Source organism: Ictidomys tridecemlineatus, unplaced genomic scaffold (genome assembly GCF_052094955.1).
Source record: "Ictidomys tridecemlineatus isolate mIctTri1 unplaced genomic scaffold, mIctTri1.hap1 Scaffold_295, whole genome shotgun sequence".
Lineage (NCBI taxonomy): Eukaryota > Metazoa > Chordata > Mammalia > Rodentia > Sciuridae > Ictidomys > Ictidomys tridecemlineatus.
The window spans coordinates 121,978-145,935 of record NW_027522374.1 but is presented as its reverse complement, the minus strand read 5'-3'; the positions used below and the strand labels follow the sequence as shown (position 1 = coordinate 145,935).

The 23,958-nt window shown below is 35.4% G+C and overlaps 1 long non-coding RNA gene across 34 annotated transcripts in view; it reads left to right on the top strand.

Annotated features, from left to right (window-relative positions):
* The first annotated feature begins 357 nt into the window (after positions 1 to 357).
* LOC144373198 (uncharacterized) overlaps positions 358 to 23,958 on the top strand; it is a 52,933-nt gene continuing 29,332 nt past the window's right edge. For 23 of the 34 annotated variants that reach the window (XR_013432952.1, XR_013432962.1, XR_013432960.1 and 20 more), the window contains exons 1-8: positions 415 to 501; positions 3,732 to 3,912; positions 5,259 to 5,396; positions 8,543 to 8,661; positions 9,585 to 9,756; positions 15,431 to 15,555; positions 17,053 to 17,260; positions 19,168 to 19,258. This is a non-coding gene — a long non-coding RNA (uncharacterized LOC144373198). The other 11 variants (XR_013432953.1, XR_013432951.1, XR_013432944.1 and 8 more) reach the window with 11 other exon arrangements.

Sequence of the window (23,958 nt, the reverse complement as noted above, 5' to 3'; positions counted from 1 at the left end):
TCGCTCTCACCCACTGATCAGCGCTACATAAGTCAAAGTCCGGGTCACGAGAACGCCGAGCACTGTCACCCATTAAGAGTGCTCACGGTGTCGAACACATACGGTAACCGCGGCCCAGCCAGCACCCGTCTGGTGCCCAGGACACCAAGCACGCATCCGGTGACCCACACGCGTGACGCTCACACCCGCTGTGATCCTGGCTTCCTCAAAAAAGGCGGAGGAGGCCTAGCTTTGGCCAAGTGGTCCAAGACGACACTCTCTGGGCTGGACTCTTTCTGCCTGAGCGTCTGATCCGAACGTCGTGCGGGCGGGGAGGAGGGGGCGGAGTCGGCCCCCAGGAAAGATTGCGGATTGGTGGGGAGGAGGAAGGGGGGGCGGAGCCTTGGGGGGAAGGGAGACGCCGCATCTACCACGTAAGCATCTTTGCTTCCTGCCGCAACAGCCAGCGGCTGAAGTAACCCTTCGCTGCGCCCCGGGGCGGGCTCCCTGCACCTGAGCCGGGTGAAGCTGGGGTTGGAGTGGAGGGAGGCCGGCGGGGCCGGGGCGGGAGGCCCAGATAAAGGAGAGGCCCGGGGTGTGGCCAGCTGGGGCTGATAGTGGGAAGAAGGCCGGCTTGGGTGCTGTGCGGGCCAGAGCGGTGGGGGAAAGCTGAGGTGAGGGCGAGAGATGGGGCTCCTTCGCTGGGTTGTGGCTGGGCCAGGAAAGGCCAAGAACCTGTCCCAAGCATTAGCTGGTCTTCCTAATTCCAGGCTGCCCTGAGTCTGGCGAGTGAAACGGGAGCCGCGTAGGGCCCTTCTTGAAGAGGGTTCCTTGAAACATTTGAAGTTCCCTTGCACCTCTTTTAACCCTCATCCCCGAACTTATTTAGGAGGAGGAATGCCCACTCCTCTTCCCTTTGAGTGGACGAGCTCTGGTCCATGTGTCAGAGGTACATCATTAGGCTGGAAAAGAAAGCTCATAAGCTACAGAACTGGTAACAACATTGGGCTTTCAAATATGCGTATATCTCCTTAAAAGCTTGTTTCTGCTATTAAAGGCGATTTTATTTCAACTCAAAGTGTTTTGGGGAGACTTGGATTCCAAATTAGTACTTCCCTTTCTTAAAGAATGTTCTCAGCAAGAGGATGAGAATGAAGTGGGTGGATACTTTTAGGAATATGGGGTCTTCTGCCTAGTTTAGAGTTTGTTGTTATTAAGACATTCAAGAAATATGAAAAATGCTAGAATTCTGTATCAAGCAGAATCGGTTATTTCTGTGTATCTGTGTATAATACGTTAAATTATTAAGATGTTAATTCCGTGCATTCATTTAGTAAAAATTAGTACAATGACAATACAGATAGTATTTTGGCATATTTGCAGTATTTTATTTCGAATTTATTTGAATCTCGTTTTCTGCCTCTCCAAAAGGTCCTACTCTGTCATTCTTACAAAAAAATATTCTTAGTTTTCTTTTTCTTGAGTTTGGGCAGGTTGACTCCTCTGAGAGGCAAGACTAATTTCCTGGGAACTGCCTCTTTCTTTCTGGAAAGAGTAATATGGATCAGTTTTGGTATTCCTTTAGTATTTTTGTTGGCAAAAATTAAACAACAACAACAACAACAAAACTCTTTGTTGGTGGAAGCCAACACTACTAGTATTAAACTGTCCTGCATTATTAGATACAATTTGAGTATTTTTTATAAAAAACTACTTAGAGATAACTAGGCTGATACTTGGATATTCTAACTAAAATTTTGATATTGGCTGATAGAGCCACTTATTTCCTACATTTAATACCCCATAGCCTACTGATTAGCTTTACTAACAAGGTAATATGCATATACTACACTAACCTTGAAATGGAAAGAGGTGGAGTGCTGGTGATACATCAGAGGTCTTTTGAGTAAGTAGATAAATACTTCTAATTACCTGTCAGGAAGGAGTCCTAGTTTTTATAATAAGCAGTTATTGAGTTGTCAAAAAATTAGAGTTGTAATGTAGTTTTTTCAGGATCCCAATATCATGTAATTATTATTGATAACTCCATGTGATTGTATTTATGTTGTAGAGACAATACTTGCTATATGTTAATATTGTAATTTTTTATCTTCATATCTCCAAAACCTAATAAAAGTTTCATGTTTAGTTGATCTTTAGAAGTAATTCAAGGTAATTCTAAGGCTCTTTATGCAGGTTTTTAACTCTGCTTCTGATATTACTTTTGTGAAAGTAGAATATAGGTTGTTTTCTTAGGTCTGAGGTTGCTATTGTCATCATGTCCTTCATCTCTAGTACTCTTTTAAAAAATACAGAACAAAAATTTGAGTTTGTACTTAATCAGTCACCATCTTATTTTCTAAGTCTTGAAGCTGGAATATGGAGTGTCATGATACTTTGGAAGGATTATTAACTACTTTCCCCAATAGAAGATGATATTAAAGACTTTTTCCCTTTTTCCTTCTTCCTCCTCTTTTCTCACTTTCCCCCCTTACTCTTTTTCTTTTTCTCCCTGCCCCAGCTTCTAATAAATATTTATTGCCAAAATTCTGTTTAAGTTAGTGGTTTCATTTGTGCTTGAATTAAAAGTCAATTAAATTATTAATAAAGCAAAGTCTTGAGTAGTCTTGAGTAGCTAGAAAATAGCTTATAGGCTAGACTTGGAGGTCTGTGAAAAGCTACAAAAATAATTTCAATCTAAAGAATTTTGTGGTGAGATTAGATGCAGGTTCCCAAACTATCTTTGTGACCTGCCCCCAGGAAAGTTATTTTAGATTCAGAGTACCTTGGTTGCCTTGAAGATAAAAATGTAATGAGGACTGCTTTATGTACCTTCCAGGATTGTAAAAATAAAATGAGATGGTGCATATGATTTTAGAGAAGCAAAGCATTTACAAGAGTGTAATGTCCTCTTTTTAAAAGTGTAAATTATATTAGAAACTAAAGCATTTTAATGACTAACTAGAGGTATGCATGGTTCTTCTGGTTGAACTATAACTCCGAATAGCAAAATATAAATCGGTGCTTTTTTGGTAAACTCTGATGTGGAGATTTACTGCTTTGGCTGAATTATGATTTTTGGTAATTTAGGGGAAAAAGTCCTTTAGGAAGAACTTTATCTTAATATTTATATAGGGTTAAAGGGGAAAATAGCAAGTTCATATTCCTGGGAGGAAACATGATGGAGCATAGCTTATTGATTTGAATAGTTGTCAATATTCAAATAAGGTGTAACTTGAGCTAATTGTTGAGTTTATATAGAAATGTCATTAAAGGATGACTATTTTATTTCCTTTCTTTAGGTAGATATTTTTTTTTGTTATATTTTTAGAGGGAAAAGCTGAAATAAGTAAGATGGAGGAATTTATATGTTGGCATAAAACCAGTTTCCCCCTATAACTTTAAAAAACTATTAAGTACCTTTTTTCCCAAAAACTTTTACAGATACGAAAATATTTTTCTTCTTTGCCTGCTCACATTTATGCCTTACCTGCAAATTTTTTAATTTAAAAAATTTAAAATGATTTTAATAGTAATGTTTGAAATTAGGTTGACCATCAGTTTTAGGTGTTGAGATTTGATTTAGACAGCAGTGTTTTTAAACCTTCACTTGAGTATGCTAAGCTAAATTCACTGACTCTTTGGTTTTCATAGGTAAAAACTCTCACAGAATAGGACCTTCCAGATATATGCATATTGTTTGAAATTAACTTTTGGCTTCTGAAACAGTAACTTTTTTTTTTCTTTTGCAGACTCATGAAATGGCCACAGATGATAAGACTTCCCCAACATTGGACTCTGCTAATGATTTGCCTCGACCTCCTACCAGTCCTTCTCATCTTACACACTTTAAACCTTTGACTCTTGACCAGGATGAACCTTCTTTTAAGTCAGCATATAGTTCTTTTGTAAATCTTTTTCGATCTAACAAAGGTAAGACTTACTCTTAAGCATCAGAAACCTTACAGTTTTGATTCTTTATAGTTCCCTTATTCAACTTTCATGTTTTATCTTTGTGAGAAAGTGAAATATTAAGAAGGTGCTTTATTCATATATCACCAGATTTTTCTGCTTAAGAAGAAAAAGCTAGATTTCTTTTTTTTTGGGGGGGGTACTGTTGAACCCAGGGGTGCTTAACCACTGAACACATGCCCAGCCCTGTTTTATATTTTATTTAAAGACAGGGCAAGAGCTTGTCTTGCTGAGTTGCTTACAGTGTCACTAATTTCCTGAGGCTGGCTTTGAACTTGTGATCTTCTTGTGTCAGCCTCCTGAGCTGCTGGGATTAAAAATGTGTGCCATTGAGCCCAGACTAGGTAGAATTTTTTTTTAATATTGTTTTTAGTTGTAGGTGGATACAACACCTTTATTTTGTTTAACTTGTTTTTATGTAGTGCTGAGGATCGAACCCAGTGTCTCACACGTGCGAGGCAAACACTTTATCACTGAGCCACAACCCCAGCCCCTCAGTAGAAATTTTGATAGTTCTAATTAAGTTTATTAATGGTTAGGTTTAAAGTACTGTAAAAACTTGGTACATTTTTAAGATGATAATTTTTAAAAAATAAGCTTTAATTTTTAAAACAGTTTTATTAGATTTATAGAAAAATTGGAAAGATAATGCAGAGCACTTAGTTTACCCCTACATTCAGTTTCTGCTATTATTAACATCTTAGGTTAGTATTACTATACTATCAGTATTACTGCACTAATGTAAATATTTTACAATTTTCACTAACTACTGTATGTATTTTATTCAGTTTTAAAATTTTTACATAATGTCCTTTTATTGTTATAAGATTCCATCTAAGATATTATATTATGTAGACTCTTTATAAGATAATACTCTATTTAGTAAACGTTTATTGAGCAGCTACTATATTGGGTGCTATTTCAATAGTACAAGGAATCTCTTCCATAAACACAGCAAAAATTCTGGGCCTTTGTGTAAAAAGCTTGCATTCTGTTTCCTCAAATTTCAAATGAAAAGTAAAACAGAAAATCACATATACCAAGGGTGTGATTATTGGCTTATAATTTTGCTCTACTCTTTGGATTTCTTTCTTTTTAAAAAATCCAAAAGCCTAATTTTAAATTATGCATGTAATATATACATACATATATATAAGTATATATATATATCTATGTGTGTGTGTATGTATGCATATATATAATATAGTTGTCTGGAAAATTTCATGTTTTCTCTTTGCTGTTTTCTCTTTGGTGAATTCTTGTGTCTCAATTTTTCAAATAATGTCAACCTTTCTTTTGCTCTACAGAGAGAGGAGAAGGGAGCCAAGGAGAGCACCCTTCTCCCAGTGGAAGTTGGTCCAGCCCTCAGCTCCCTTCAAGGACACAATCAGTTGAGGTCACCTGTTCCTTATAAAAAACAGCTTAATGAGGAACTTCAGTGTTAGGTAAAACAGTGTTCTTATTTCATTCTTCTAAGATTTTTCCACAGTCATTGTTTCCCAAGTTATTTATTGACTTAACTTTCTTGTTGTTTGGAATAGTCAGGTACTCTCCAGAATAAATAAAACTATTACTTAATTAGTGAAAGAATTTGTTGATATCTGAATAAAAGCTCTTAAACATATCACTAAACTTTGATTTAGGCAAACAACAGACCTCTTGGATGCTTTTTGATTAATTACTTGCTTGAGTTTCAGCAGAGAACAATTTGCAGCATCCCCAGGAGAACACAGGTTAGTTTCAGTCTTGTGAATGAATTCTGTGTCTGTATTTGGGTGCTAGTGAAATGTGATGTGCATGCCTCTGGCTGCAGAATTCTTCAACTCCATTGCTGGGCTGCCACTTGCTCTTGGCCTGTGTCCTTTGTGGGGTGCAAACTTGTATTTCTAAGTAGCTAAATGCAAGGGGCTTCACAGTTTGTTATTGCCGGTATGCGGAGCATTGCCATTGTAATTCTCACAGCTTTGTCTCCTTTTTCAACTTATAATTCATGGATAGTTGCTTTATATTTTGAGACTCAAGAATAATTTGGTCATTCTAATACTTACATTTTAGTACCACCTCTGAGGTATTACTAATGCTAAATTAAGTTTTCAAAGTGTTTAAAAGTGTTTAAAAAGTGTTTCAAAGTGTTTAAAAATAAGTGCAGTTTAGATACAGTGATTATTTCATTAAATTGTTTTAGATAATTCTTTGTAAATTTGGATTTAGATATCAACCTCTCATTTCTTTGTAATCTTTTATTTTCCACCCAACTAAAACAAAGCACACCTAATATAAATCTGGCAAATAGTGAGTTTGAGGCAGATTTTCCATTTTATTTTTTAAATTATTATTATTTTGTTGTTGTTGTTGTTGTTGATGGACCTTTATTTTATTTATCTGTTTGTGGTGCTCAGAATCGAGCTCAGTGCCTGATGCATGCTAGGCAAGTGCTTTACCACTGAGCTACAACCCCAGCCCCAGATTTTCCATTTTATAGTAGTTCCCATTATCTGCAGGGATATACTCTAAACCTCCCTTCTTTTCTGTACCAGTAGAGGCTTGAAACCACAGATAGTACCAGACCCTATGTTTTTTTATCCCCATATGTACACATCTGTGATAAAGTTTAACTTGTAAATTAGGCATAGAAAGAGAGTAACAAAAATAACTATGACAATAAATATATTAAAAATTATGTGATTGTTGTCTCTTTCTCTTGAAAGAATGAGACAAATGTTAAAATTTTTAGACTGCAGTTGCCTGTGGGTACTTGAAACCTTAGAAATAACTGCAGTCTGTTTAGGTTAGTGGGAGCTCCATGGGTTATTAGACTAGAGTGTTTAAGCTAATTGGATGTTCATCTTTTTTGTCAGATCACCTCCTATTCACCCTTAGATTTTGACACAGCTGGAGTGTCTTAACTTTTTGTCACTATGACCAAAATACCTGATAGGAACAACTTTTAAGAAAAGTTTATTTTGGGTTCATGGTTTCAGAGGTTTCACTCCATAGTCAGCCAACTCCATTACACTGGGCCTGAGGCAAGGCAGAATGTTAGAATAGAAGGACATGGTAGAGGAAAGCTGCTCAGCTCTTGGCAGTTAGGAAGTAGAGAGAGTGAGTAGCTAGGAACAAAATATAAGGCCTAAGGATATACCCCTACTGGCCTCCTTCTTCCAGTCATGTCCCAGCTGCCTGTAATTACCACCCAGTAATCCATTCAGATTATTAACGCATTAAATGGATTGATTCACTGATAAGATTATAGTGTCCATAGCCTAAACATTTCATCTCTGAATATTCGTGCATTAACTAATTTGAGTTTTTCAGGAACACCTCATATCAAAACCATAACACTAATCCAGGAATAGAAACTGCAGTAGTTTTGGTCCACAAGAAAAGTACAGTTACCTACTAGTGGCACTTTTGGTGGGCATCTACCATTCTGGTTACAAAGCTAGAATCTGGGCTTGTTTTATTATAGATAGATTTATGTTTAGTATTGCCATTTCAGTGAAACAGCTGGAGTGTCTTAACTTTTTGTCACTATGACCAAAATACCTGACAGGAACAACTTGTAAGAAAAGTTTATTTTGGGTTCATGGTTACAGAGGTGTCAGTCCATAGTCAGATAACTCATCTTTTTTGTCAGATCACCTCCTGTTCACCCTTAGGTTTTGAAACAGCTGGAGTGTCTTAACTTTTTGTCACTATGACCAAAATACCTGACCCTTTCAGTTTGGAACTACAGGGTTGGGTTGGGTGCAATATAGAAGGATAGGACTAGAGTTTTAGCAATTCTCTGGCAGTTATAATATGCTTGGACATTTGTCAGATTTTATCATGGTCAAATATACCCTCTTGGATGTTTTGAATTCTATCAGAATCTTTTTTTAAAAATATATTTATTTTTTAGTTGTAGCTAGACACAATACCTTTGTTTTATTTATTTTTATGTGGTGCTGAGGATCAAACATGCTAGGTGAGTGCTCTACCAATGAGCCACAATTCCGGCCCTCTATCAGAATCTTTAGGGGTGAGTTATTTCTTTTTGATGATTAGCCCCAGAAGTGAGCCATTTGATCCTATTGCTTACCTATTTGACTATAGAGACTAAGCTAAACTAACCACATTTTTTTAACCTAAATTCTTAACTTTAATGTGGTTTATTTTATCAGTTTTTTTTTTTTTTTGCTCCTTTTATGGCTAGTGTTTAATCCTCTGGAGTTGCTTTTTCTTCTGTTAAATGTCCAGCAGGTATTTATTATAGGTTGGGACCAAAGAGCAAAAGAAATCATTACTGAATTCTGACCATGTAGATGATGCTGCTGTTTTAGGCCTCCAAACCATCAGCTCAGATAGTTCTTGTCTTAGATAGCTCTTACTTGCTTGTGAAATAGTATTTTACATGGCAATAAGAAATACTTTCAACAGTCTGTTACCCTTATAAAGACCACCCTTAACTCTCAACCTATGTCACTGGTTGGGAGAATACAAGTAATAAAAGCACTTCACATCACATAGATGCAGTGTTTTATATAGACACAATGAACCGTTAACAAGATTGCCTTTGTTGTTCTCTCTTTTTTTTTTTAATATGACTCAGATACAAGAAGGAAAGCAGAACCTACCTTTGGAGGTCATGATCCTCGTACAGCTGTTCAGCTTCGAAGCCTCAGCACAGTATTAAAACGTCTCAAAGAAATCATGGAGGGAAAAAGCCAGGTAATAATTAGTGCTTTGGAAGATTTCTTCTTACATACTTTTTGGGATCATACCATTCCCACTGAAAAATGACATAATATGACTTGAAAAAAATGTATTTGTTAAGCTGGGTGTGGTGGTGCAGACCTGTCATACCAGAGGCTTGGGAGGCTGAGGCAGGAGAATCTTGAGTTCAAAGCCAGCCTCAGCAACTTAGTGAGACTCTATTTCTAAATGAAATATAAGAATGGGCTGGGGATGTGGTTCAGAGGTTGAGTGCCCCTGGGGTTCAATCCCTGGTACCAAAAATAAAGAATAAAATGATAGTATATTTATTATTTATTTCAGTTGTGAAAATCACAATTTTTTAACCTAAGTTCTTAACTTTAATGTGGTTTATTGTATCAGTTTTTTTCTCCTTTTAAGGCTAGTGTTTTTTTCTCCTTTTAAGGCTAGTTTCAGGCCAGGATCTGTAGATATACCCCTATGATTCTTTTTAAGAAGCTTTATTATTTGTGTGAATAAATAGGGTCAAGTTTCCTTTTATTTTCATGTCTATTTGGATATAATGGACATGAGGATAGCACCATAGTTTTTGAAAGACCATCTGTCATTGATTGTGCTGTAAATCTTATCACAAAAATCATGTACACATTAGTGTATGCTAAGCTACTTTTTTCTGTTCCATATCTCCATTTTTTTTTGTCCTTGCACCAGTACTATTTAAAATTATATAGCTTTTGAATAAGTCCTGAAGGATGGTAATGTAAATCCTGTTTTATTCTTCAGGATTGTTCTTGGTCATTTTGGTCTTTTGAATTTCTTATGAATTTTAGAATTAACTTCTCATTTCTGTAAAAAAAAAATCTTCAAGGATTTTATTTGCCATTACAATATAAAAATCAGTATTTTCAAGAAGTCTTCACACATTTTTATTGTTATAGGATAGTGACCTGAAGCAATACTGGATGCCAGATAGCCAATGTAAAGAGTGCTATGACTGTAGTGAAAAATTCACAACCTTTAGGCGCAGACACCATTGCCAACTATGTGGGCAGATTTTCTGCAGTCATTGCTGTAATCAAGAAATCCCTGGAAAATTTATGGGCTATACAGGTAAATGCATTTTATTGACAGTATTACAATTTTTAAAGGTCATAAGTATAAAATAATTATAATACAGGACCAACAATAAGCTAATTTTTATTTTGGGCCTTGTGTGTAAGGCGTGGGGATGCAATAGTGAGGGCGACAGCGCTTCACAGTCAAGTGATAAAGTAGATGGAAAGTTAAAAAATAACTAGAATAAAAGACAGTGTATCATAGATACTAGCAGAAAGCTCTAGGGATGTTAAAAGTTATCAGACAAGATGGTTAGAGTAGATTTCTAATTTATATTATTATGAGAGTTCTTATTTTTAAAGTTTTTTATTGACTTATATGACACTATGTTTTGGCAAATTGTATCTTACTCTTATTCTTCCATAAGGAACATAGTCAAATTTTAGCAATACTGAAAATTCAAGTTATTTGTTGAAACAGAAGAAAGCTGACAATGGTGTGTGGATTTATGCAGTGATTTGGAGTGGAAGGTGGACCGAAATTACTCAAGAAAATGCTCTTGACTTCTCTCATGTTATTTTTGTTATTGTATAGATTTTCCTTTTGCTTTCATTCACTTGAAAAAAAAAGAAACTAAAATTGCTACAGAGTTCATTATCTTTCATCCAGATTGACTAGAGCTTTTAAGAGATTTTCTTACTCCTAGTTTTTCCCTATCTTGAATTCATTTTTCATATTCAAGTCAGTATTTGTAGAATGCCAATAGATCATGTCAGGTTATTTCCCTGCTTAGTACTCTTAGTATAAATACCTTTTCAGGGCTACCATTACCCTTAGGATAAAATCTATCTCATACGGTTAGGATTGATTTCTTTCCTTTTTATTGAGGCACTTAACCACTGAGCTAGATCCCTGGTCTTTTTTTTTTTTAATTTTGAAAGAGGGACTTGCTGAATTGCTGAGGCTGGCCTTGAACTTGTGATCATCCTACCTCAGCCTCCTGTGTCACTGGGATTTTAGGTGTGTGTTCCATGCCTGGCTGGCATTTTAGTCTCTTAGGACTACCATAACAAAGTACAGGCTGAGTGGCTTAGAACAATAGAAATTTATTGTCTTACAGTTCTGGAGGCCAGAAGCACCATAATAGAGGTTAAGGAATCAATGTATAGATTTTACCAGTTGCTGAATATGTCTATATCAATTATATATTCTAGAACTGATGAAATAACCACAGAATGGGCTTTGGGGACCCACTAAACTCACTGTCACATGTACCTGAGCTAAAACTCCCATCAGTTGCCATGCCTCCCTAAGCCTCTGCTGTGACTGGTGAACAAGAGTGATGTTTCAGTTTAGAGTTAGTGCTGGTAATCCCTGAAAAAGTTGACTGTTTCCTTGCTTTAATTGTATAGTCACAGTATTCAAAGGCCATAAATCTTTTTGGCCCCTGATACCTGAGGATCCAGTTATCCCAATTGCATTTGGTTTTCCTGGTTCAGTGGTAGCAGTAATTTCTTATCTAAAAAGAAAAGCAAGAGCAGCCAGAGCCCTTCAGGGTTTCTGAGTCTCCCCTCACAAATTTATGTTTCATGGTTGTGCTGAAAGGTATATCTTTCAGGGATAAGGGAGTAGGTTTTATATGGCAAATCCACTCTATTTTATGTGTGTTACCAAGTATGATTTATTATGGGCAAATCATAGAAAAAGGTTACTAATATCCATAGATAAATTCCTTAAGTCATATGTAAAGAGAGACTATTATTAAAAGTTTACTTTAGTTTTCTGTCAAATCAAACACTACTATCACAACTAGATTTTTTATGCTTTCCAAGTATTAGCACAATTAGCATTACTTTATAAATAATCAAATCATAACTAGGTCCCAGTGGTTTTGTCCACATCCAGATTATTCAAGTTATCAGGAAGAAAGTCTTTTGTTTACTTTAGCTTTTATTTCCTGGTGATAGCTCCAAATACAACAGGTATGAGAAGCTTCTGCTTCCATATTACGAGTATCTTGACCAAATAAACCCAGTAGCTGTTGAACAATGAATTGAGCTGTACTGAGTTCCTCTGCAGGTTTGGCTACGTTAGCCAAACCAGTACATACCAATCCCTGTTTCATAATTGGCGTCAGGAAAAAAAAAAAACACAAATACCTGTTTTTGTTGATTGTAGAGGTACAAGGTCTAGGGTACTCCTCTGGTGATGTCTTTCTTGCTAGCAGAGCCCAAAGGTCATGCAGAGCATCACATAATAAGAGAGAGGGAGTGTGGTTATGTATGTGCAAAATTGACTCATTCCTGTTTCCTAAGCTCATGTATTCCTTGCTCTGTAGTATATTAGGGAAGTTCAGGCATTTTATCTTCATTTTTAATATAAGCCACCTTTTAAAGATTCATATTTTTTAGCCAGTCAACTAAATAGACTTAAGAGCTTTTTTTAACTTCTCAAGCTGCAAGATTAAATCTGGAATCTCTATTTAGTGGACCCATATCAGTAAATTCAACTTGAGCCAATTTTCTATCCACTCTTATCCTATACCTTCAATAGCCGTCTCACACATTCCTTGGGTTTTTGTCTATATTAATTAAAATAGTCATGTGGTTCTTCGGGTATACCACATACATCCTCATTGGTCTTACTTTGTACCTTACCTTTAAGACCTGACAGGTCTTGACTATGGGATGGAGGTACTAGGAATAGATCTTGAGGGGAATTAGAAGTGTCTTGCAAGGCACCTAACTCGAGGGAGGGCATTACAAATTCCTGAAGCACAGCAGAGTTAATTTCGGATGACTTGGAAAGGCTACTTCTGACAGGAGGTTCAGATTTGCGGGTTTAATATCCTTAGCTTCTTTTGGCTTTTCTCATATATCTTCATTCTAATTTTCAGGATCCCATTTCTTTCTAATCAGTGTCCTCACTTTATTAGCAGACATACTGCAAGATTGGTAATTGAAGTTATGGGTTTGGTATTTTTTTTAAACAACTGAAATTTGTTCTCCCATTTCTGCATTTCTGGGGGCCAAAAGCTTGGAGTCAAAGTGTTGGCAGTCTTACTTCCTTCTGGAGGCTCCAAGGGAGAATTCATCCAGGCTTCTCTCCTATTTTCCGGTGGTTGCTGGTAGTTCTTCATGTTCTTTGGCTTGTGAACAGATCCATCACTCCTGTCTCTGCCTTTGTTGTTATGTGTATTAATTCAGCCACTTGTACTTTGAGAATTGGTTAGATATTCAGCAATCTTAGCACTGAGGCCACAGAAGATAAGGGATTCTTTCAGGGAAGACAGAAACTTTTAATTAGTTCAGTTCTTGAACTGGGAATTTGAATCCTGAGGTTATTATTTTATTTCTCTACTTTGTGTAGTGCAATTAGGAACAATAAGTTTATCTTAATATACTTATTAGTTTGACAAAAATGTTCAAAGATTAAATACATAGTAACTCATAATCTTGCTTCTTATAAGTATTTGATTAGGAGTATCCATACATAGGTGATATTTTGCATGTTTGTATTGCTAAGCACACCATAGATTATCAATATTCTCTTTGCTGTTAGAAATAAAATCATTAGTGCCTTTCAGTCCAATCAGAGAACCAGTTCTAGAAACATGAAAGCCCATTCAGGAACCTTATCCTTAAAATTCTTTTCCTTTGGAACCATTCTTTTTACCAGTTTTAGTTATGTTTGTGTGTCTGGTGACAAAAAATACCTGACAAAACAATATAGAGGAGGGAAAGTTTATTTTGGCTCCTGGTTCCAGAAGTTTAATCCATGGTCAATTGAGTCCACTGCTCTGGGCCTGAGATGAGATGGAGCTTCATGGCAGAAGGGAGTGGTGAAGGAAAGCTGCTTAGTTCATGGTGGGGTCAGGAAGCAGAGGAAAGACATGAACCTAATGACCCACCTCCTTCAGCCACATACAAGTTACCTACAGTTACCAGGAGGTCCATTTAAACTAGGCTAGACTGATCAGGTTACAGCTCTCACAATCCAGTCATTTCACCTTATTACTGCATTACTACAGGAGCTTTTGAGGGACATCTCATATTCAAACATAACAGTACCAAAATCTGCATTAGTGAGAATTCTTTAAAGAAACAGAATGAATGGAGTTATACACACACACTGAGCAAATGAGTGAGAGAAGTTTATCTGTATTTTAAGGAATTGGCTCAAGTGATTTAATGATTGTGAAGGGCTGGCAACTCTGAAATTCTCAAGGAGGCTAGCAGGCTGAAAACTTCTATAGGATTTCTGCCTTGCAGTATTTTCTTTTTATTCTGGAAATGTTAGTCTTACCTCCTCAGACCTTTAACTGATTGGATGAGACTCACTACCTTATGGAGAATAATTTGCTTTACTTCAGTATTTGTAAATATTAATCATACTCCCTGAACCCCTCAACCCAAGATAACTGTTTAGATTACTTGACCAAACCCCTTGTCTAGCCAAGTTGACCCGAGATTAACCATCACAAATGGGAATAATATATTTAGTGCATAATTGCACATTGAGACGCTGAATAAATGTAGAATACCTGGAACAATGTCTGGCACATATCAAAGGATCCATGAATATTAAGCAATTATTATGGTAATAGTAAAAGTAATATCTATGCATTCATCATGCAGCATTTTAAATTATATATGTCCATCATCTCCAGTACACTGTGAGTTCTCTGGTGGCAGGACTGTGTCTCATCAGCCTTTATTTTTCCATCATATAATACACTTATATGTGTAGTGGCCTTTGCTGATGAATGTTCTAATGAAATGAAACTTTCCTGGTCAGCCTTGACTGTCTTTATTGGTTTGATAACTTTAGTTTTGAGAGCTGACTGGTTCAGGTAGATTTCCTTTAATAGTGTAAGAAACAAACCCACTTTTGTAATGGTAAACTGTAGGTCTTTCAGGAAGGAAGTAATTTCACATCCTCACTGAAATTCTGCCTTGGTCAGTTGATGGTAATTATCCTAGTGCTTTGATTATCCTAGACTGGTGTTCACTTTGTTGTTACTGTTTTCTGGGGTCCTGATTGAAGTGGATGCAGATCTATTTTTCTTAATAGTTTTAATAGATTTTATCTTTTAAATTGTGGTGACAGAAATTAGTATATCAACAACTGACATTTTATTTTGATTAAGATACATGTATAGTTTAATAAGATTAAGTAGTATATAATAGTAGTTTTAAAATAAAACAGAGGTATTATTATAGTTGGTGAAATTATGGCAAAAGCAGTACAGTGAACTTTTGGAAATCTTCTGTCACTTCAGATTTTTAGTAGTAGTGGTAATAAATAATTAAGGTAGAATTGTTAAATTACATGTAAAGTTAAATATAGTCTTGTGTTGCTTAATGATGGGTAAGTTCTGAGAAGTGCATCACTTAGGTGAGTTTATTTTTGTGTGAACATTATGGAATATACTTAAACCAACCTGGATGGTGCTGGTTAATAGATCCCTATGGCCCTTTTTTTTGGTAGGGTGGATTGGGTTTTTGGGGTCTTGCAGTTGCCCAGGCTGGTTTTGAACTTCTGGCCTCAGGTGTACCTTCTATCTAGCCTTCTGAGTATCAACATAGCATTTTGAACAATTGAGAGACTGCTACTGATCCAACATGGCATACTGATTTTTTTTATTGTTTGTTTGTTTGTTTTTTTAAAGAGAGAGTGGGAGAGGAGAGAGAGAGAATTTTTAATATTTATTTATTTTTTTTTTTAGTTCTCGGCGGACACAACATCTTTGTTGGTATGTGGTGCTGAGGATCGAACCCGGGCCGCACACAAGCCAGGCGAGCACGCTACCGCTTGAGCCACATCCCCAGCCCCATGGTATACTGTTTTATGGTAAATTTTTTTATAAATAAAAGGTTGTTCATTCTAAAATAATGATAAAAAGTGTAGAATCATAACGACGTAAGTCAGTGACATAGTCATTTATCATCATTATCAACTTTTATGTAATATATGTAATTGTATGTGCTATGCTTTTATAAGATCTACACAGTAGTAGATTTATTTATAACAGCATCACAAACATTAGAAATGTGTTGCCCTACAACATTATGATGGCTACAACATCACCAGGTGATAAGAATTTTTCAAGGGCCAGAGCTACAGATAAGTGGTAGTATTCTTGCCTCAGAAGTGTGAGGCCCTGGGTTTGATCCGCAGTACTGCAGGTGGGGGGGAACAAAATGGAGTTTTTCGGCTCCATTATGTGACAATTATTGTATTATGTGATCTTGTTAACCAAAACATTATGTGGCATATGACTATTTCACCTCCATTTTTAATACACCAAATTGTTATGGAATCACAAAACAATGTTTTAGAAAAACAAGGTAGAAATTAACACTTATTTTTGGGCAGGACTACATCCTAAAAAAAAAAATTAGAAGTATTAAGTAATCTTGTTTGTTCTCCCAAGAACATTTCATTTCTATTTTAACTTTTCATTATAAGAATTTCAGCAAAGTTTATCTCAATATATCATATTGTGGTTAGGCCATTTTATTAGTTTATTTCAAAATTGTGTACCCTTCTAGAGGCCACTCTTAAAGGCTTCATAATAGAAACTTTAATTTCCTCACTTGTTGCCTAGGGAAATTGTGTTGTTTACATTTACATTGGTTTATTTACTGTATTGAATTTTTTTCTGCTTGAAATTCCTACCTTTGATAGATCCCTTATTTCATTTTTACAATTTTGAAAAGATATCTTACAAACAGAGTTTTTCAGTATTATTGGGTCAAATTTTCTTACCTTGTTATAAATATTTGAAGTAATTTGGACACTTGGATAAATTTCTTTTTTTTTTTATTTTTAAAGTATTTTTTGTTATAGATGGACATAATATCTTCATTTTGTTTATTTATTTATTTTTTTTATGTGGTGCTGAGGATTGAACCCAGTGCCTCACATGTGCGAGGCAGGTTCTCTGCCACTGAGCCATAACCCCAACCCCTGGATAAATTTATTATAGTGATGATTCTTAAAATATTTAACAGAGCCAGCTGAAGTATTTTACTTCTTTAAAAAATTTGGGAGGTTGGGATTGTGGCTCAGTGGTAGAGGGCTCGGCTCACACGGGCAGGACCCAGGTTTGATCCCCAGCACCACATAAAAAAATAAAGGCATTGTGTTGTGTCCATCTACACCTAAAAAATATTTAAAAAAAATTTTGGGGGGTAGTCTTTTAAGACTTGAAGACATTTCCCTGTTATTAGATTATCTGTTAACCCAAGGATTTAAAATATTTTAAATAATATAGTATTGCTATTTTTTACGCATTTTCCTTTTTTTTTTTCTCTCTCTCTCTCTCTCTTTTTTTTTTCCTCCCAGGAGACCTCCGAGCTTGCACCTATTGTAGAAAAATAGCCTTAAGTTATGCTCATTCCACAGACAGTAATTCCATTGGGAAAGATTTGAATGCTCTTTCAGATTCTGCTTGCTCTGTGTCTGTACTTGATCCCAGTGAACCCCGAACACCTGTTGGGAGTAGAAAAGCCAGCCATAACATATTCTTAGAGGATGATTTCGCCTGGCAAAGGTCCTGGCACTTGAATATAATTTTATTTAAACTTGAGAAATACTAAGTTTCTTGACTTATAAGTGCTTTTGGTTGACTTTTATTTTTTGAATTGTTTCAAATTCACCATTTTCTCCTTTCTCTTTGGTTCACCTCCAGCAAGATCATAGATGTTTATGGGTAGTGAGGTTATTGACCAATTAGAGTATAATCTCAGTAAGATGAGAGACTATATCTTTATTGTTCACTCACTGTTTTACTGTTGGCACCAAGAATAGCACATGGCATGTATATAAACTTCATGATATTTGATGAATAGGCAATAGAAGTCACTGAGATTAATAATTCCTAATGAAGTCTTTTTAGGGATAATACTAATGAGATTTGTATTCATATTTCTAAATGAAATTAGATTTTTTTCCTTCCAAAGGTACATTTCCTGTCTTTCTGCAGGTCTAAATGGACTGGTAGTAGGGAAAGTTACTTGGAAGTTACTTAGAATTGTTTGAGTTAGTGTCCTAGGTTCATCAGTTTCTGATTGCTTTCTCTAGCAACATAATTTTCTTAAGCATAATAGCAAATCTAACCATATTAAAGAGCTTGGAGTTTTAACCAACATTTTTCTGATGAGATATTTTCTCAGTTACATCTTAAGGAAGTGAGGAATTTTACTGTACATTATATTTAAACAAAAAAAATGAACCAATTACCACTATAGTTGAACATGTATGAATCTTAGGGACATAATATAAAATGGAAAAGATGTTTTATATAATCATACATCCACAAACCTTTCATTTATGTAAACTTCAGAAGTATACAAAATAAATCATGGTGGGAGCATAGGTACTTTGGAATCAGTGATAGTGTTCTTTTTTTCCTTAAATTACTTGATGAATCTTTTGATGTTTGTAGTATCATGATTCTTTATATCTTACATACCTATTATAAATTTAAAAAATTGATTTTATATTTAATAATATAGTACAAAGTATAGAAAGTCTTCAATTCTTGCTTATTTTAATTAGTAATATCTTTTAATTGTGTATGATCTGGCTATATGAGCCCTTAATTGGCAGGTACAATTTAATAAAACAAATTTTATAAAACAAACCAGGTATGATAGCTTCCTGAGAGGTGTTTGATAGATGTCAAAGGTAGAATAATAGTTTTAGACTTTGTGCTAATTATTTAATATTCATTCTCTTTTATTCATTATACCTCTTTGGTAGGCACTGTTTTTTCCTTTTGACAGATGCAGATGCTGAAGTTCAGAAAGATTAAATAATGAATTTGGTCACACAGCTAGTAAGAGGTGGAACCTGCTCTTAGACCTAAGTTTGCTTCCTATTTTGCTATTCCAGTGGGTTGTGGGGACAGAGAGTAAAGTTTTAGAACTCATATTTCCCAAATCATTTTCATCTTGTATGTGATTTGGGAAGTTATCATGTAAGTCACTGATCCAACCAATTTCATTATTTTATTGTTATTTGGGGGGGTGTACTTGGGATTGAACTCAGGGGCACATGGCCACTGAATCGCATCCCCAGCCCTATTTTTATATTTTATTTAGAGGCAGGGTTGTACTAAATTGCTTAACTTCTTGCTATTGCTGAGGCTGGCTTTGAACTCACAGTCCTCCAGTCTCAGCCTCCTGAGTTGCTGGGATTACCGGCATGCACCACCGTGTTTGGCTATTGGTGTTCTTAATGTTTGGTATACTTAAAAAACTTTATCATTCTTTTGACATTTGATATGATAATCACACAGTTTTCACCTTAATCCAAGCAAGTGCAAAAGTGACCCATAATCCCCCAATTTCAGGGGAAAAGATTTAATTTGCTTTTAAATATTAAAGCATCTCATTGGAATTGGGTTTGTCTTTTACTGTTCCAAGCGATCTCAATATTTTCCTATTTTCTTTGTAGTTTGATTCATCCAGACTCCTCCAACACTGCTCTGTCAACAAGACTTGTATCTGTTCAGGAGGATGCTGGGAAATCCCCCCGCTCGAAATAGGTAAATGCTAAATGGAAACATTGTATTCTGTGTCTGTTTTTTATTTCCTGTCATGGTAATAACAACAAGCATTAAAAAAGGTGATTGCTTGTTATAATCCCAGTTCTAAAAGCTGAATTAAACTATCATTTTCTTTTTGTTGGTCAGCTCTTGCTTTCATTCTTTGAGTAGCCCTTTCCAGTATTCATCAGTGGCTTAAGATATTGGGACCTACACCATCCTCTGTCTTCTAGTTTAGTAAAAAGACCTGAAGGATGTGAGAGAATGATGTGAGAGAACGAAACCTTGTGGACCTTTTGTATAAGAGTGTACCAAGAAAACAGGAATGACAAGTTCCAAGCAACTAATAAGAAACAATCCTATGAGTCTGAAGTAGATCAGTTTTACAGTTAATTGTCAGGACTTTTACTCTGAATGAGATGGGGAGAGTGTTTTTTTTCTTGAATTTTTAATTGTTTTAAAAAACTTTCAAACTTGCAGAAGATTTGCAAGAATAAGAAAATAAGTATCCATATACTCATTAAGATTTACTTATTTATGTTTTTGCCTATTCTGTCATTTTACACATGCACATACATTTTTTCCTGAACCATTTGAGAGTATATTTCACGCATTATTATCTTTTATTTCTTTAGTTCATCAGATTTATTTTACATGGTAATTTTAGGCTGATAACAAAATTGAGGAGAAAGTACAGAGGCCCTTTTCCATTGTTCTCCATATGCTCAACCCTTCACTACTGTGAATATCTGGGACCATGGTGGTATATTTATTATAGTATATTTATTATAGAACCTACACTGACACATTATTATTCAAAGTTTGTAGTTTCCATTAGGGTCTACTGGTATTGTAGGTTGTATGGATTTGGACAAATGCAAAATGACATGTATCTACCATTGTAGTATACAGAGTAGTAGTTTCACTGCCTTAAAAATCTGCTGTTTTGTCTGTTCATCCCTCCCTCTAACCCATAATAATCATTGATTTTTTTAATTGTCTCCATAGTTTTCCTTTTTACCAGAATTATATACACTGAATGTATGTAGATTTTTAAGATTGGCTTCTTTCACTTGGTAATGAGCATTAAAGTTTTCACTATATCTTTTATGACTTGATATTTTTAGTGCAGAATAATGTTCCATTGTCCAGTTGTACAGTATCTGTTTACCTACTGAAAGGCATCTTGATTGCTTCCAAGTTTTAGCAATTTAAAGAGTAAGATTACTATAAATACCTGTGTACAAGTAATTTTCACTTTATTCAGATAAATACCAAGGAGCATGATTGCTTGATCATTTGGTAAGAACATGATTAATTTTTGTAAGATATTTTCAAACTGTTCTTCAAAGTGTCTATATCATTTTTCATTCCTACCAGCAAGAGTTTCTCTTGCTCCACATGATACCAGCATTGGTGTTTCCAGTGTTGTGGATTTGGGCCAATGTTATAGATGTATATTGGTATCTCATTATTGTTTTAATTTGCCATTTCTTAATGACATACGATGTTGAACATCTTTTTTATCTGCCTTGTGGTTTGTATATCTTCTTTGGTGAGATGTCAAAATCTTTTGCCCATCTGTAATCAGTTTGTTTATTTTCTCATCGTTGAGTTTTAAAAATTTTGTTTTATTTTTTTTTAAATACAGCAAAAAACTTTATTGTTTTTTAATTCTCATTGTTAATTAAAAAAAATTTTTTTTGGCATTACTCACATTGAACATTGACTCCTGAGGTGCCTTCCTGCTGAGTTATATCATCAGCCCCCATGCCCACTGTTTTTCCATTCTTTATTTTGAGACAGTCTCACTAACGTGTGATCCTCCTGCCTCAGCTTCCTGTGTTGGTGGAATTAGAGGCATGTACTACCACACCTAGCATATTGTTGTGTTTTATATAATAGTGCTTTATCAGATGTGTCTTTTGCAAATATTCTCTCCCAGTGTATGGCTTGTCTTTTCATTTTCTTGACATTGTCTTTTGCAGAGCAGAAGAATTTAATGAAGTCCAGATGATCAATTATTTCTTTCATGCACTGTGACTTGAGTGTCATATTTTTAAACTCATTACCATATCCAGGATCATCTAGATTTTCTGTTATGTTATTTTCTAAGAGTTTTGCCTTTTACAATTATGTCTATGATCCATTTTGAGTTAATTTGTGAAGGGTATCAGTTCTTTTCTAGATTTATTTTTTTTTTAATATGTGGATGGACAGTTGAGTTTTTCAGATTGGAAACTTATTTGGAAAGATTAATTGCTCCTTTGTATTACTTTTATTCCTTTGTCAAAGGTCAGTTGACAATTTATGTGAGTCTATTCCTGGGCTCTTTTATGTTTTGTTGACGTATTTGGCTATTCTTTTACCAATACCATTGCCTTGATTATTGTGTCTTTATAGTAAATCTTAAAGTTAGGTTGTATCAGTTCCCCAACTTTTTCTCCTTTTATAGTGTGTTGACTATTTGGGATGTTTTGCTGCCTCTTATATTCTTTAGAGTTACTTTTTGATGTCTACAAAGTGACTTGCCGGTTTTTGATTGGTATTGCAATGAATCAGATCAAGTTTGGAGAAACTTGACATCTTGACAATATTGAGTTTTCCTATTCATGAAATATCTATTTATTCTTTATTTTATTCATGTGTTGTAGTTTTCCTCATTTAGATCTCATACAAGTTTTGTCAAACATTCTTGCACTGTTAATTCCAACATTTGTGCCGTACCCAATTTTTTCTTATATTTGTTCTATATCTCCAAACTGGTTTTTTTTTTCCCTTTTAGTATGCCTTCTGGGTTGGTAACTAGACATAATATAGTAGGTGAAAGAAACTGCAGTAAATAGGCCTTTCTTTAGTCATGTAATGATAAGGCATGGATGAGGGGAAGTATCTTCAGACTCCTTTGGTTAAGTCTCAGTTTTTTGGTGAGCCTGTGCCATGGGACTATAAACTTTTTAAGTACTTCCCTCTCCCTCTGTCCTTGTCCCCACTCCTTTGCCCTCCTTAGATGGGACAGGATGGTTGGAAGAGGCTAGAGTTGTGTATTTCTCTTCCCCTACATGGTTGGTTTAGAGGGGGCTGGTATTGGGTATTTCTCTTCTCCTGGGGAGGGGGGAGTGTTTAGCTCTGCTATTTTACTAGGTTAGGCTCTAATAAAATAGTTTCTTCTCGGGGAAGGCCTTATTAAAAAGATCTGGCATATTCAAAATTGTATTTTTTTTCTCCCTGGGTAGGGAGCTGGAGGGCCTTTTTCTTTGACTTTCACCATGAGGACCTGGTAGCACTCCTGAAAATGAAACTCACAAATACATGCCCCAGTCCCCAATACTTGGCCCACCTAGAGTTTTCAGGCTTATTCACACTGAACTATCTGTAATTTTTCAATTATAGTTCAGGTTTTTCCACCTAAAATGAGTTGTTTTTCAGGGAGGTTTCTACTTGTGAGTTTCTGCTCCAGTAAATTATTATTCTTTGTACGCACCTGTCTCATTCTTATGATTGAAGTAGCAGTTTGTCCTGTGATCTCATTTGTCTGACAAATCTATGAAGAATTGCTGACTTTTCAGTTTTTTTAGCTTTTTGGTTGTTGGGACAGAGTAAAAATTTCTAAGATTCTTACATGTCAGGCCAGAAACAGGAAGTCTTATTTTTTACTTATTAATATTTAAGTGTGTTCCCTTAGAACAAAAAATTAAGGTCCCTTACATAATCATGTATAAATTCTGGAAATTATAATGGTAAGAAATTTCTGTCATCTGATGTGTTGTATGTATTCTGTTTTTTATCAATGTTCCTAATAATGATCTTTGTATACATTTTGAGTATAGACATAATGACATTTGCTAGTCAATTGAATGTAGGCCACAACAGGAAGAGAATTCAAAGATGACTCAGGTTTTTGACTTGAGCAATTGCAATCGCCATTAATTGAGATGGAGGAAGACAGGGAGTAACAGTTTGATTTTATTTATTTATTTTGGTACTGGGGATTGAACCCAAGGGTGCTTTACCACTGAGCTACATTCCTAGCCCTTTTTATTTTGAGACATGGTCTCACTAAATTGCTGAGCCTGATCTTGGACTTGTGATTTTTCTGCCTTAGCCTCTGGAGTTGCTGGAATTATAGGCATGTACAGTTCTGACTAACAGGTGTCAAGCTGAATTAGACACCTTCTAGAGATCCAAGGAAGATGTCAAATAGACAGTTGGATATATGAGTCCAGAATTTAGGGAAGAGGTACAGGCTGGAAATATAAACTTGGGTGTCATTATTATGTGAATGGTATTTAAGGTTATAAACCTGGATGGGGATCGTCAGCAGAGTGAGTGTGAAAAGAGGAGATAGGACCAAGGACTGAGATTGGGGAATTGAAGAGGACCCAATAAAGAAGGAGATGGAGAGGCCAACCAGGCCAGGTGTGTTTGCCTTACTAGACAAGTGAAGAAAGGTTTTCATGGAATTAAAATGCTGAAATGTTAAGTAAGATGAGTTAAAGCATACTAGGTAATTTTTTATATTTCTCTATAAAACCCCCTAATTTTTAATATTTTTAACAAGAGTTTATATCTACTTCCTTTGAAATATTACTGATATATAACTATATAATTATTTTTCTGTAATATTTCCATAATTACTTTCTACTTTCTTTTAAACTTACTTCTAAATGATTTTAGACTCACATAGAAATTGCACAGAT